Source organism: Quercus suber, unplaced genomic scaffold (assembly GCF_002906115.3).
Source record: "Quercus suber isolate HL8 unplaced genomic scaffold, Cork oak 2.0 scaffold_122, whole genome shotgun sequence".
Taxonomy (NCBI): Eukaryota; Viridiplantae; Streptophyta; class Magnoliopsida; order Fagales; family Fagaceae; genus Quercus; species Quercus suber.
Genome location: NW_027069587.1, coordinates 1,181,292 through 1,193,963, shown reverse-complemented (window position 1 = coordinate 1,193,963; position 12,672 = coordinate 1,181,292).

The following is a 12,672-nucleotide window of genomic DNA, read 5'->3' as shown; positions in this document are numbered from 1 at the left end:
ATCATTGTTAGTTTTTTTTTAAAGATATTCTCCTCTCTTTCTGTATGTATTCAAAATATTTAGTATTTAAAAAAAAAAAAAAAAAAAAAAAAAAAAAAAAAAAAGCATTCTACTGCAAACAAAAAGAGAGATATGAACTTATTATTATTAACAAGGGGGAGAGAAAAAAAAATCAATTAGAACAATAAGTATTGTTTCTATCTCCAAAAAATTTATAAAAAAAGAAAATAAAAGAAAGAAAGAAGCCGTATATGAAGAAGTTGTGTATATGAATATATAAGAATACACTAAAAAAACTGTATATATAGAGAATTTTCAATTGTGAAGATGCTAGATTTCTAATCAATTTAGGAATTATAAGATAAATACAATTATTAGGAATAAGATATGTATTAAAAAAAATATCACAATTAATGCTTTTTTTTTTTTTTTTTAAAAAGAAGAAGAAGAAGAAGAACAAAACGTAAAACTCATCACTTAGGATGCATGTTTATCCAAAAAACTTGGAAGTTAGGACTTGGCAAAGTTCAATTAGACATAGAATTTCAAATTATATTGAAGTTAAATTATAAGAGAAATTATTGGATGGTTTGGAATTAAAGATGTGGGGGGAAAAATGCCCAATCTAACATAGTGGGCCTAGAGCCCCATGTGAGGATTACTGTGCGTCCGAAGAGAAGGAAATGGTAAGGGCAAAACCTATCTAGAAGAAGGATCCCCAGAAAGGATGGTTGCCGTCCGAGGAGACCGCCTTCCGTCCGAGGAGATTTTATTCCTCGGACGCGAATAGTATTGATTGATCAAACGTGTGGAAGGTCCGAATGATTTTCCTAACAACCCCAATGATCAAGATAAGCTCTTGGTATATCTGGAGAAGATAAGAATGAGGAACTATCTAAAGGAAAAGCTACTGCCACCGCATTTAAGGCACTGCAGCAACTTCTCTGGCCGCATTTATATGGAGAAGACCTCTGAACAGTGTAACCTCACCTACCGCCATTCACAGAGAGCCAGAGGAAATACTTGACGTGACATATACTCAAATAGAGTCACAGATAAAGAACAAGTGGACGATGAGGATGATGGGGAAAGAGGCTATATAAAGGAAAGAAGCTCCTGAGAAAGAGAAAGAGGACGAGGGAGAAGAAAACAAAAAAACTTTATTGTAACCCTAAGATCTGTATTCACCACATAATCAATAATATGCCTCTTCGGATACCAATTCTTTACGTGTAAATTCATGTTGGTTTATGCTTGAGGGTTGTGATTAATTGTTGTCGATTCCATAATCAACCTAGCTCTTTCACTCATTCTCTACAAATTCATTGTTTTGGGCTTGGGCCACAAATCCTAACCCTACAAAAGAAATACCAATTCTGTGTGAAATTCTAATCAATAGTGTATTTTTTTCTAAAATTATTTTTTATCTATAATTTTTAATTTTTAATTTTTAATAAAATACTAATGGTTACACAATCGTAATCTAAGTAAATTAGTTATCTTATACATGTTTCCAAATTTTTTTTTTTTAAACTTGTGTTATCATTTTAAATATATATAAAAAAAATTCTTCCTAAAAAAATAAATCTAAAAAAAAATTCTAAAATATGGATTAGACATTTTTTAGTGTAGTAACCTAGAGATATGTTCGTTACAGGATCTCTTGATTCATGTTGGAAGCATGTGAACCATATTAACAACAATTGCAAGGCTAAATGGTCTATATTATTTACCATACAAAACTTAATTTCTTTATAAAAGATCTCCACAAGTGTGTGGGGAGTAACAGAAGCCAAGCATCCAAGAATCGCATTATTGGGGCTTAAGACGATGAGGAAATCTAAAAGGTGTTGGAATAGCTTAATTTGGGGGTTGTCTAATCACTAATGCCATTGCAAATTGCAAGACATCTCTGATAGCACTAGCACCATAAATCTCCAATACAGTTTCACCATATAATACCACCTGACTAAAATTGTGCTGTCGCAAAATTCAGTAAATCAAACTAAAAAAGAAGCACAAACACATCTTCATTAATTAGTCACAGGAACAGTAACCCACCCATCGCAATATGTGTAAGTGAACCTATGACAAACACCCCCCCCAAAAAAAAAAAAAAAAAAAAAAAAAGAGAAAATGCAGCCCAAACATGTTATCAAGCATGAATATCACATACTATAATTAGACCAATCAATGTTGAATGGACTCACATGTGCTTTTCGTAAAGCCTTCAGAATATAATATCAACCATGCAAAAAGAAATCAGGTTCCTAGAATATCAAGCACCTCATTTTCCTCTTAAAACAAGAATTGATTGATATTCAAATTATGGAGAAAAATATTCAATATCAAGTCATGCAAGAATCTTATCTAAAGGTCATGGATAGTACCAAATTTAGAGCCATAAAAAATTTGTGCATGCGGAACCACAATGCTACGGATAGGCTTTACCATATAAGCAGTTATGCTCATTGAAACTTGTTACTGACTACAACTTTAAAAACAACAACTCTTTCTACTACTTAAAAAGTAATTGAAATTTGTGGTAGACTAAAGTTTTGAGATTCAACACAATTTACACTAAATGACTAGAAACAAATTCATAAAATTCCCATACTAAGAAGTCCATATTATCCCAATCCATTGATAAAAGAATCAAATCCTTTCCTTTCATAACAAAAAAAAAAGGGTAATAATACCCAACAACACTACTATAACAAGCGGTCACCTCGAAATCAAGAACAACATCATTATGCATTCAAATTTCAATCAATCTCCACTACTTAAATGCTATTAAATCTTGTGTGTCACTAAAGTTTACACTAAAGTGACTGGAGATAAATCGACCTTCGAATTTGACTAAAATTTGTCGTATCGAACACGATTCACACTAAATCACTCTAGAAACAAACTAATCAAACTTATATACTAAAGAATCGCATAAACTCAAAACCAAAACCAACCAATCAATCAATCACATACCATACTGAGAATCACATAGGCCAAGCAGGACAGAGAAGTGAGACTGAGGAAGAAACTCCACATAATAAACAGCAACGCCGCCGAACCGAACGCGATCATCGATCGGAACCCTCTCACCACGCAGTTCTTCCATAGCAGCACCGAGCAACGAAGCAGCCTGACGAAGCTAACGCTTCCGCTACACACCTTGGGCCAATGCCGCTCCAAAAACGAGCAAACCCTGTCTTTACAGCAACTGACGGCGACTCGAGCACGCGAGCACGCGTCCTTCTGCGATCGCAGCCATTTCCAGCCTTGCTTCACTAAGCCTATATCTTCCATCACCACCGCCACAAAACTAGTAGTAGTAGTAGAAGTGGTACTAGTATTATAATTGTAGTAGTAGCCCTAGAAATTTTCCGGGAAATCTCTCTGAGAATCTCCATAACAGTCTAAAAATGGAAAAAAAAAAAAAGAAATTAAAAATCACGGAATTGAGTGACTCTTTTGAGTAAATTCGATCACGTTTGTTCGTTCAACGCTGATATGCTTGATAAATACGCTTCTAAAAAAGTAAAAAAAATTAAATTAATTAAAAATTAAAAAATAATAATAAAGTGGTTCTTTTTTGACAGAGACTAATAATGGCTTTTGTTTTTCAGTCTGTGAAAAAAGAAAGAAAGAACGGTTGAGCAGTGGAGATGACCTGGTTATGGAAGAGAAGTACAAGCACCGACAGAGAGCGTAGCTTTGGCTTTTTTGGAACCCTAGAAGAACTTTGTTTTTTGTTTTTGTGTTTCAGGGATGGCTCGTGAAAAAAGGTAGAAGAGAAGTTGGGGAAAGTTTCAGAAAGTTTTATTAGCAATTTTATTTTAATTTATACTTCCTGAACTGTGCACACAGTGTAGTAGGAAGGAGAAATAAATGTAAAATATAAAGTATAAGGTGTTTCCGGTTAAGTTTTCATGAGAGGGACTCGTACGCGTATTATACTTTAAATTCTGAAATTTATTATAATAAAAAAAAGTGTCAAAACGACATAAAGTATAAGGTGGTTCGGGTTAAGTCTTCATGAGAGAGACTCGTACTTGTATATTCTTTAAATTTCAAAATTTACTTAAAAAGAAAAAAGGTGTTTCGGATTAAGTCTTCATGAGAGAGACTCGTATTTTCTTTAAATTCTGAAACTTATTTAAAAAAAGTTAAAACGATGTCGTTTTAGCTCAATTAACGACAGTCTCTAATTGAGTTCTAACGAAGTCTTGGATTGACAAAAATTGAAAATTAGAAAAACTGAAAGTTAGAGTACTGAAATGCAAAAAATTGAGAGTTAGACGGTCAGTTTTTTATTTTTGCCTATATAAAAATGAGCAGAGTTCTCACTGTTTTTTTTTTAAGTGCAAAAAAAAAAATTATGTTTAATTTTTTTTATTAGGGATTCAGGAAAGAGAAAATAATAAAGTATTTTATGTTTGCAAATAAAAAAAAGTCAAGAATTTTGAGTATAATATTTAATACTTAAGAATTAATTATCATTGATCATAGAGGTCAAATTACTTTAAACAACCTTAAATGCCTAGTGACACATTTTCTATCCAAACAAGTAATCTGGCGAAGAAATTGTCCATCTCAAAAACCATTAACCATTAGTGGAATTACTTTTTTTTCTAATTAAAAAAAAAAGTGAAATGTTAACTAATTTCTTAAAGGCATTGGTTTAGAAATTATTTTTAGAGATATTTTTATGAAAAAATGATAAAGCAATTAATTATGTTAATAGTTTTTTATATTTTTTAAAAAATAGTGTTAAAATTTTTTTAATATAGTTTATTACAATTGCTTTAAAAGCACCTGTTAATACAAGTCATTAAAAAAAAAAAAAAACATATGACACAACACATTCACATTATTTTCACATAAAAAGAGATAACGTGGGGTTTTGTGTTAGACTAAAGATTACGTGTCTTTCTCAAAAAAGAAAAAAAAAAGATTACGTGTTACGTTCAAAGCCTTCATGAGATTAAATAAGTGTTAATACTAAATTACAATTTACATGTAAAACAATATTATAGGAGATTAAATATTACACTATATATATATTTTTTATTTTATGTGGATTTTTTTTTTAAAGAGAGTTTCAACCTATGACGTCCGCTCTTGATAGTAGCTCTTTATTATCAGACCAAGACACCAATCAGTTTTTGTGTAGACGGAGATTGAATCTCAGGTCTCTTATACAACCATTAGAAACTTTACTATTTTTTTTTTTTTGAGTATGAGAAATTTTACTAGTTGAGTTAACTAGAACTCACTATTTTATGTGGATTTTAATATTTCTTTTTTAGGTAGTTTTTTAGTATATATTTTTTCCGCAAGTGAATAAAATTTGGTTATATATATATATATATATTTATTTTTTTCCTGGGGGCGGCTGAGAGGAATTAAGAGATATTGACATTTTGTGTTATTTAAGGATAAAGTGGCACTACAATGAGGGCGACCAGTGGCTGCATCTATGAGCTCGCATCTACCTTGAGGGTATTTTGGGGATAAAAATAATAATTTCTGCATTCCACATCATCCTTAGTTCGGTATTAAAGTTCCAACCAAAATTCTAAGAGCAGTCACACTAGTCTTTGTAAAATACAAAAAGTTATCAATTTTACATATTTTTTTCCGAAAAATTCTACGTCAATCTAAATCACCATAGATTTACAATTTTGCTACAGTAAATCCTAATATTTTATTAATTTCACTCTTTTTTTTTTCTCTCTTTTCTCTATTTGCAAAACCAAATCAGACTGCTGCTCTCCCTCATTATCTTCTTCTTTCCTTGATATGCACAAACACACTCACACAAACAAATCAACACAAAGACACACAAACAAACTAACAGAGAGAGAGAGAGAGAGAGAACTAACAGAGAGAGAGAGAGAGAGAGAGAAAGAGCACTCTTGTGAGTGATAGATTAAAAATGGTAAGTTCATATGAAAGTAACATGCAGTTAGTTACAATATATCATATAAGATAATTATGGCAAAAATTGTGACTTTTTATGTGGTACTAAAATTACTCGATAGTTTAACGTTCAAAAAATAAAATCTTAGTTTAATGATTTAATTTTAATCCTCTATAAAATGGGGTTGTCTTAAACTTATTGCAAATGAGTAGAAAGTGGAAGATAATTCAGGAGAGGAAAGGAGGTCATGATAAGCATATTTACCTTTTAATGTGTGGATTAGAATGTTGACAAATTGACCATATATGCTGCTGAAAAGTTTGCAAAGCCAAATGAATAATGATGCAGTGGTTCTAGACCAAAAAACTAAAAATAAAAAAACAATGATGCAGTGGTACCCACCCATGTCCTTTTTCTTTTGGTAGTTGTTTTTTTTATCACATTCACATCCCATCCATGCTACTTCTTGGTTGTTGTTGGAATTTAAGAATATTAGGAGATTGTCCGGTTGGCATCATTTTATTATTTTATCTGTTTATTTATTTTTAATAATTTAATACTGGAGCAAGAGGTTTTAAATAACCATTTTTGTTAAAAACACCCAAAAATTACCATATTGTGCTACAAGACATTTCATTATTAATAGACTATTTATGATGATGACATTAATAATGAATACTTAAAAATGGGTTTTGTATCCAAGAGTTAGGTCATTTTAAATATACATCATTGTTAGTTTTTTTTTAAAGATATTCTCCTCTCTTTCTGTATGTATTCAAAATATTTAGTATTTAAAAAAAAAAAAAAAAAGGGTTTTGTAATTTGTATCAGTGTCCAGATAGTTTTTTTTTTTTTTTAAGAGAAAGCTTCAATTAAATAACCATATTGAGCAAGAGTATTTAATTAAACATTTTTGTTAAAAACATCCAAAAATTACCATATTGAGCTATGAGACATTTCATTATTAATTGACTATGTATGATGATGACATTAATAATGAATACTTAAAAATGGGTTTTGTATCTAAGAGTTAGGTCATTTTGAATATACCTCATTGTCAATTTTTTTTAAGACATTCTCCCATCTTTCTATGTGTGTTAAAAATGTTTAGTATTTTAAGAAAAAAATGGGGTTTTGTATTAGTGTCCAGATAGTTTTTTTTTTTTTTTTAAATTTTAGAGAAAGCTTCAATTAAATTACCATATTGAGCAAGATGATTTAATTAAACATTTTTGTTAAAAAAACCCAAAATTATTGTGGGGAGAAAAAGGTCCAATCTAATATAGTGGGCCTAGAGCCCATGTGAGGATTACTATGCGTCTGAAGAGAATGAGAGATAAGGACAAGGCCCATCTGGAAGAGGGACCCCCAGAAAGAAAAGTGATTACAATTCGAAGAGGTCGCCTTCTGTCCGAAGAGGTTATACTCCTCTGACGTGAATAGTATGGATCAATTGAACGTATAAAAGGTCAAAATGATCTTCCGAGGACTCCTCCTGATCAAGATAAGCTCTGGGTATATCTGGAGAAATAAGAATGAGAAAATATCTAAAGGAAAAGCTGCTACCACCGCATTTAAGGCACTGCAACAACTTCTCTAGCCGCATTTATGTGGAGAAGACCTCTGAACAGTGTATCCTCACCTATCGCCACTCACACAGAGCTAAAGAAGATGCTTGACATGACATATACTCAAGTAGACTCACGGATGAGATACAAGTGGACGATGGAGATGAGGGGAAGGGAGGTTATATAAGGAAAGAAGCTCCTGAGGGAGAAAGGAGGAGGGGGAAGAAAATAAAAAAAACTTTATTGTAACCCTAAGATCTGTATTCACCACATAATCAATAATATACTTCTTCAGACACCAATTCTTTACGTGTAAATTCATGTTGGTTTATGCTTGAGGGTTGTGATTAATTGTTGTCGATTCCATAATCAACCTAGCTCTTTCACTCATTCTCTACAAATTCATTGTTTTGGGCTTGGGCCACAAATCCTAACCCTACAATTACCATATTGAGCTACGAGACATTTCATTATTAATAGACTATTTATGATGATGACATTAATAATGAATACTTAAAAATGGGTTTTGTATCCAAGAGTTAAGCCTTTTTTGGATGAGTCCAAATTTTCTATCCCACCCTTTCTACTCCACTATATATTCCACAAATAAAAAACATGTCACATGTTTATCTATTTTATTAAATGCAAGATTTATGCCTTTTATTATTTCAATTTCCTAAATAAATAAATAAATAACCCATCATATTTAGGAAATTAAAATAATAGAAGGCATAAATTTAGGATTTAATAAATTAGATGGACATGTGGCATGCTTTTATTTGTAGAGTATATAGTGGAGCAGGAAAGGTGAAATAGAAGATTTGGACTCCTTTTGGATGTACACCATTGTCAGTATTTTTTTTTAGAGATACTACGTCTACAACAATTTTACAATATTTTTACAACAAATTATAGATGATTAGTTGTTATTAATTTAAATTTAAAACTAACACTAAGATTACTTTTTTGCCCCAATAATAACAACCAGTAACAACCTGTCACTTAGGATTTGTTGTAAAAATGTTGTAGACATATCATTTCTCTTTTTAATACTTTCTCCACTCTCCTCATGTGTGTTAAAAACACTTAGTATTCTAAAAAAAAAAAAAAGTTTTGTATTAGTGTCCAGATAGTTTTTTTTTTTTTTAAAGAGAAATCTTCAACTTATAGCGTCTACTCCTAATAATTTCTTTTCACAATCAAACTAAAACGTTAATTAGTTTTTAGTGTAAGTTACCAATTGAGTTAACTGGAATCCACAGTATTCGAATAGTTTAATACATATGTTTATTTTATATATATATATATATATAAACATCTGGATTTTTTTTTTTTTTTTTTGAATTACAGNTTAAACAATAAGAGAATTAGATTACACTATGTCTCTAAATTCTACAATTTAAGATGCATTAAACATTTTTTTAGTGTAGTACATTACTGCATTTAAGATGCATTAGACTTTTATATATATAATATATATAATATGTTTTATTTTTACGTGTAGTGTAGTAATTAAAAAAAAAAAAAAGTTGTTGCATTTTTTTAATACACTACACGTACAAATAATGATTATATGGATAAGATAAAGAATTTGGATTGTAATCAAATTATGATTTTTATCAATTTAAAAATTATAAGAGAAGAAAAATTATATATATATATTATATATTTTTTTTTAATCTAAAAATAGGATTACATGGATAAGATAAAGAATTTGGGTTGTAATTTAATTAAGATTTTTATCAACTTAGAAATTATAGGAGAAGAAAATTATTATATATATTATATATATATATTTTTTTTTTAAATCTAAAAATTTTTAAAAGAATTTACAATATGGTAAAGCTACTTGGCGTAACCACGACATCTAAACCCACTTTTATTATATAGTATATGATATATATATAATATATATATATTACTAGAAAGCTAGAGAAAATACAATTAGGTTTTAAATTAGATTTAATTGTTGTCTAATTTTGCGCCCACGTGTCCTATTTAAGTTTTTTTATTTTTATTTTTTTTAATTTTTTGTTCTAGGTGAGTTAATGAGATGCAAAAGGCAATGGTCTAAAATAGATAAATCATCAAAAACTCAATAAACAAAAAAGAAAAAAAAGAAATAGTAACTCTTATGTATATCCAAAAGAAATTAAAATAAATAAATAAATAAATAAAGAGAGAGTATAATTTGAATCGATATATGTGTGTAATTGTAAATTTTTTTTTTAATTGTATTGTGCATATGCACGGATTATATATACACTAGTTGTCTATAATTAACAGTTTATCACTTTTAATAGTTGTGAAAAGAAAAAAAAAATGTATGAACAGAGTTGTAGCTATTAAACCATTTTTAAGACCCGATAATGAAAATATCAATGAGTTAAAAGTAATACGTGTAAACATCCATGAGTTAAAATCTTATTGGGCAAAAACAAACAAATCACCTATGATTGTCCCATCTGTATCCATGACAATCAAAATTAAACGAACCCTAACAATTATTAAAAAAAAAAAAAAGGTTTCTCAGGCAATTACAATCAAAGCCCAATAAATGAAGTAGGGGGCCATATTAGCATCTCTATTTACATCAGAGAAATTCTAATAACAAAAGAGGGAAGTAACTAATATTGATAGCATCAATGGAGGTATGAAACTTTTTTTTTTTTTTTTGAATTACAGGCAAAGGAAAATCAAGGCCTCCAGCCTGATTACATCACCAAAACAGGAGGGGTACTATTTTACTATGGTGCCCTATATAATAAATTACATGTGTTTATTATAATAAATTACATGTCGTCATTTTGATAATGCGTTTTTTCATTAATTGCAGCATCACACATGATAAGTTTAATGGTTTTAATTGAAACCTTTTTATTTATATCGAAATTGTAGGTTTTCATTTGAAACTTCTTAAAGTAAAATTTAACTCAAACAACTATTAAATCATATTCATTTACTAATTATAGGGTTTGAAATGAAGTTTATCCTTCTTCCTTTTTAAACAACAAACAACAAATATACATAGTAGGGAGTAGGGACCTTAACCATCTCCAATAGTCTTTTCCAAAATCTAATAACAGGCAAGTATAACATAATAGGGTTCACTTTTAGAGCAATCACACCAATTGGTGTGAAATAGAAACAACAGTCAAGTTTACATATTTTTGTTCAAAAACTATTCACATTAGTGAATCTATGATATTCTGAATATACAAAATTGCTACAGTAACCACATAAACTGTAGCTTTTTATTTGATTATTTAAATAATTTTTTCTCTCTCCTCTCTCACCCTTATATTCATTCTCTCACTCTTTCCCTAACTCTCTTCAATAAAAAAATAAAAAAAAAGGAAGAATAAATCAACTCAAAAAAACCTAAAAACTCATCACAAATCCAATTCAAAATCAATCCAAAACAAAACTCAACAAAAAACCCATTTGAAAAAAATCAAATCAACCCAAAACCCATGCCAAAGCTGCTGTCGCTGCTGCCATGGAAGTTTGGGTGGAGTGCTCGCCACTATCATGAGAGAGAAAGTAAAGATTTGGACCTTACCGACCTTAATTGAGTTTGTGATGGTTGGTTCAAGGATCTAGTTTGCCCCAGATTTATCTTTAAATGCCAAAAATGGGACTCAAATTGATATGATTTTGTGTTGAAGTGAAGTTTTGAGGTTTTTTTCTTTGGAGTTTTTTGGTGAAAGAAAAAGGGAGGAATAAGATAAAAAATGATGGGTAGAGAAGGAGAGAAATTTCAAAAATGGATGAGAGAGAGAGAGAGAGAGAGAGAGAGAGATTTAATGTGGGTAGGTGAAATAATAATAATAATAATAAGATTATTTAAAGAAAAGAGAGTGTATAATAAATGATCAAATGTGGGTATTTTGTTTATGTAAAATAAAAACAAGTAGGTTCTTATGCAAAAATAGATAGAATATTGTAGACATACTGATGTGAATGCTCTTATGTGGATTTTGGTTGCTTTGTTACCTAAATCACTAGATGTATGCATTCTCTTACACTCTGTTTGTTCTGAAGTAAAATATTTTCTCATTTTCAAGCATTTGTTTGCATGTAAAATGTGGTCAAACTTATAAAATATTTTTCATCGACTGTAAAATCCTTTGTAAAAAGTTGGAAAACGTTTTACCTTTAAAACTTAAAAAAACATTGTACAAGACGCACACAGTGACTCTTCCCCCCCCCCCCCCCAAATAATTTGTGGGCTAGATCATTAATGCCACCGCTCTGATAGTTGGCACTGCCAGTCTGGTTACCATAACCACTACTCTAGCGATCAAGTCAATAGCACGACCAGTCCAATCACTGGACCTCTGGTATTGGCAACTCTAATGCCTGAGCCACTGGTTTTGGTGGTTTGTGTGAGAAAATTGTTACATGTTGTACCAAACACCTTAAAATGTGTTTACATGTAAAATATTTTACTTTGAAAGTTGAAACAAATGGAGCATAATTTTATTAGACTTAGTGTAACTCTAAATAATGTTACACCATTTTATAATTTTTAATTTGATGCGAATTCTTACAAATCCACCGTTGAATAATATTATTTTCATATATTCTCTATACTTGCAAAATTTAAAAGTGATCAGGGATCAATAGTCCAGTAATCAATCAATTATTTAAATTCAAGTTTTGTAATTTAAATAATGCATAAAAAATGAGTTTACTAATCGAATAATAAATAACATCCAATTTGCATGAAAATTAACATACATGTTTAGAACATGTAAAACATGTAATCTAGTGTTAGAATTTTCAAAATATAAATTTAATAATAAGTTATTAGATGGTGTAATTCTAAATAATGTTACACTAATTAATAATTTTTTGAGTTAAGAACGATTGAAACTCAATAATTTTTAATTAGATGTGAATTTTGACAGATCCACGGTTGGATGATATTATTTTTATATATCCTACATGTTTGCAAAATTTAAAAGAGATAAAGATCAATAACCATGTCATCAATTAATTGTTTAAATTCAAATTTTTATAGTTTAAAATAATGCATAAAAAATGAGTTATGGATCGAATAGTAAATGACATCCAATTTGTATGAAAATTGGCATACAGGTTAAGAATTTATAAAACAAATAATCCAATGGTAGAATTTTCAAAATATAAATTCAACAATAAGTTATTGGGTAATGTAAT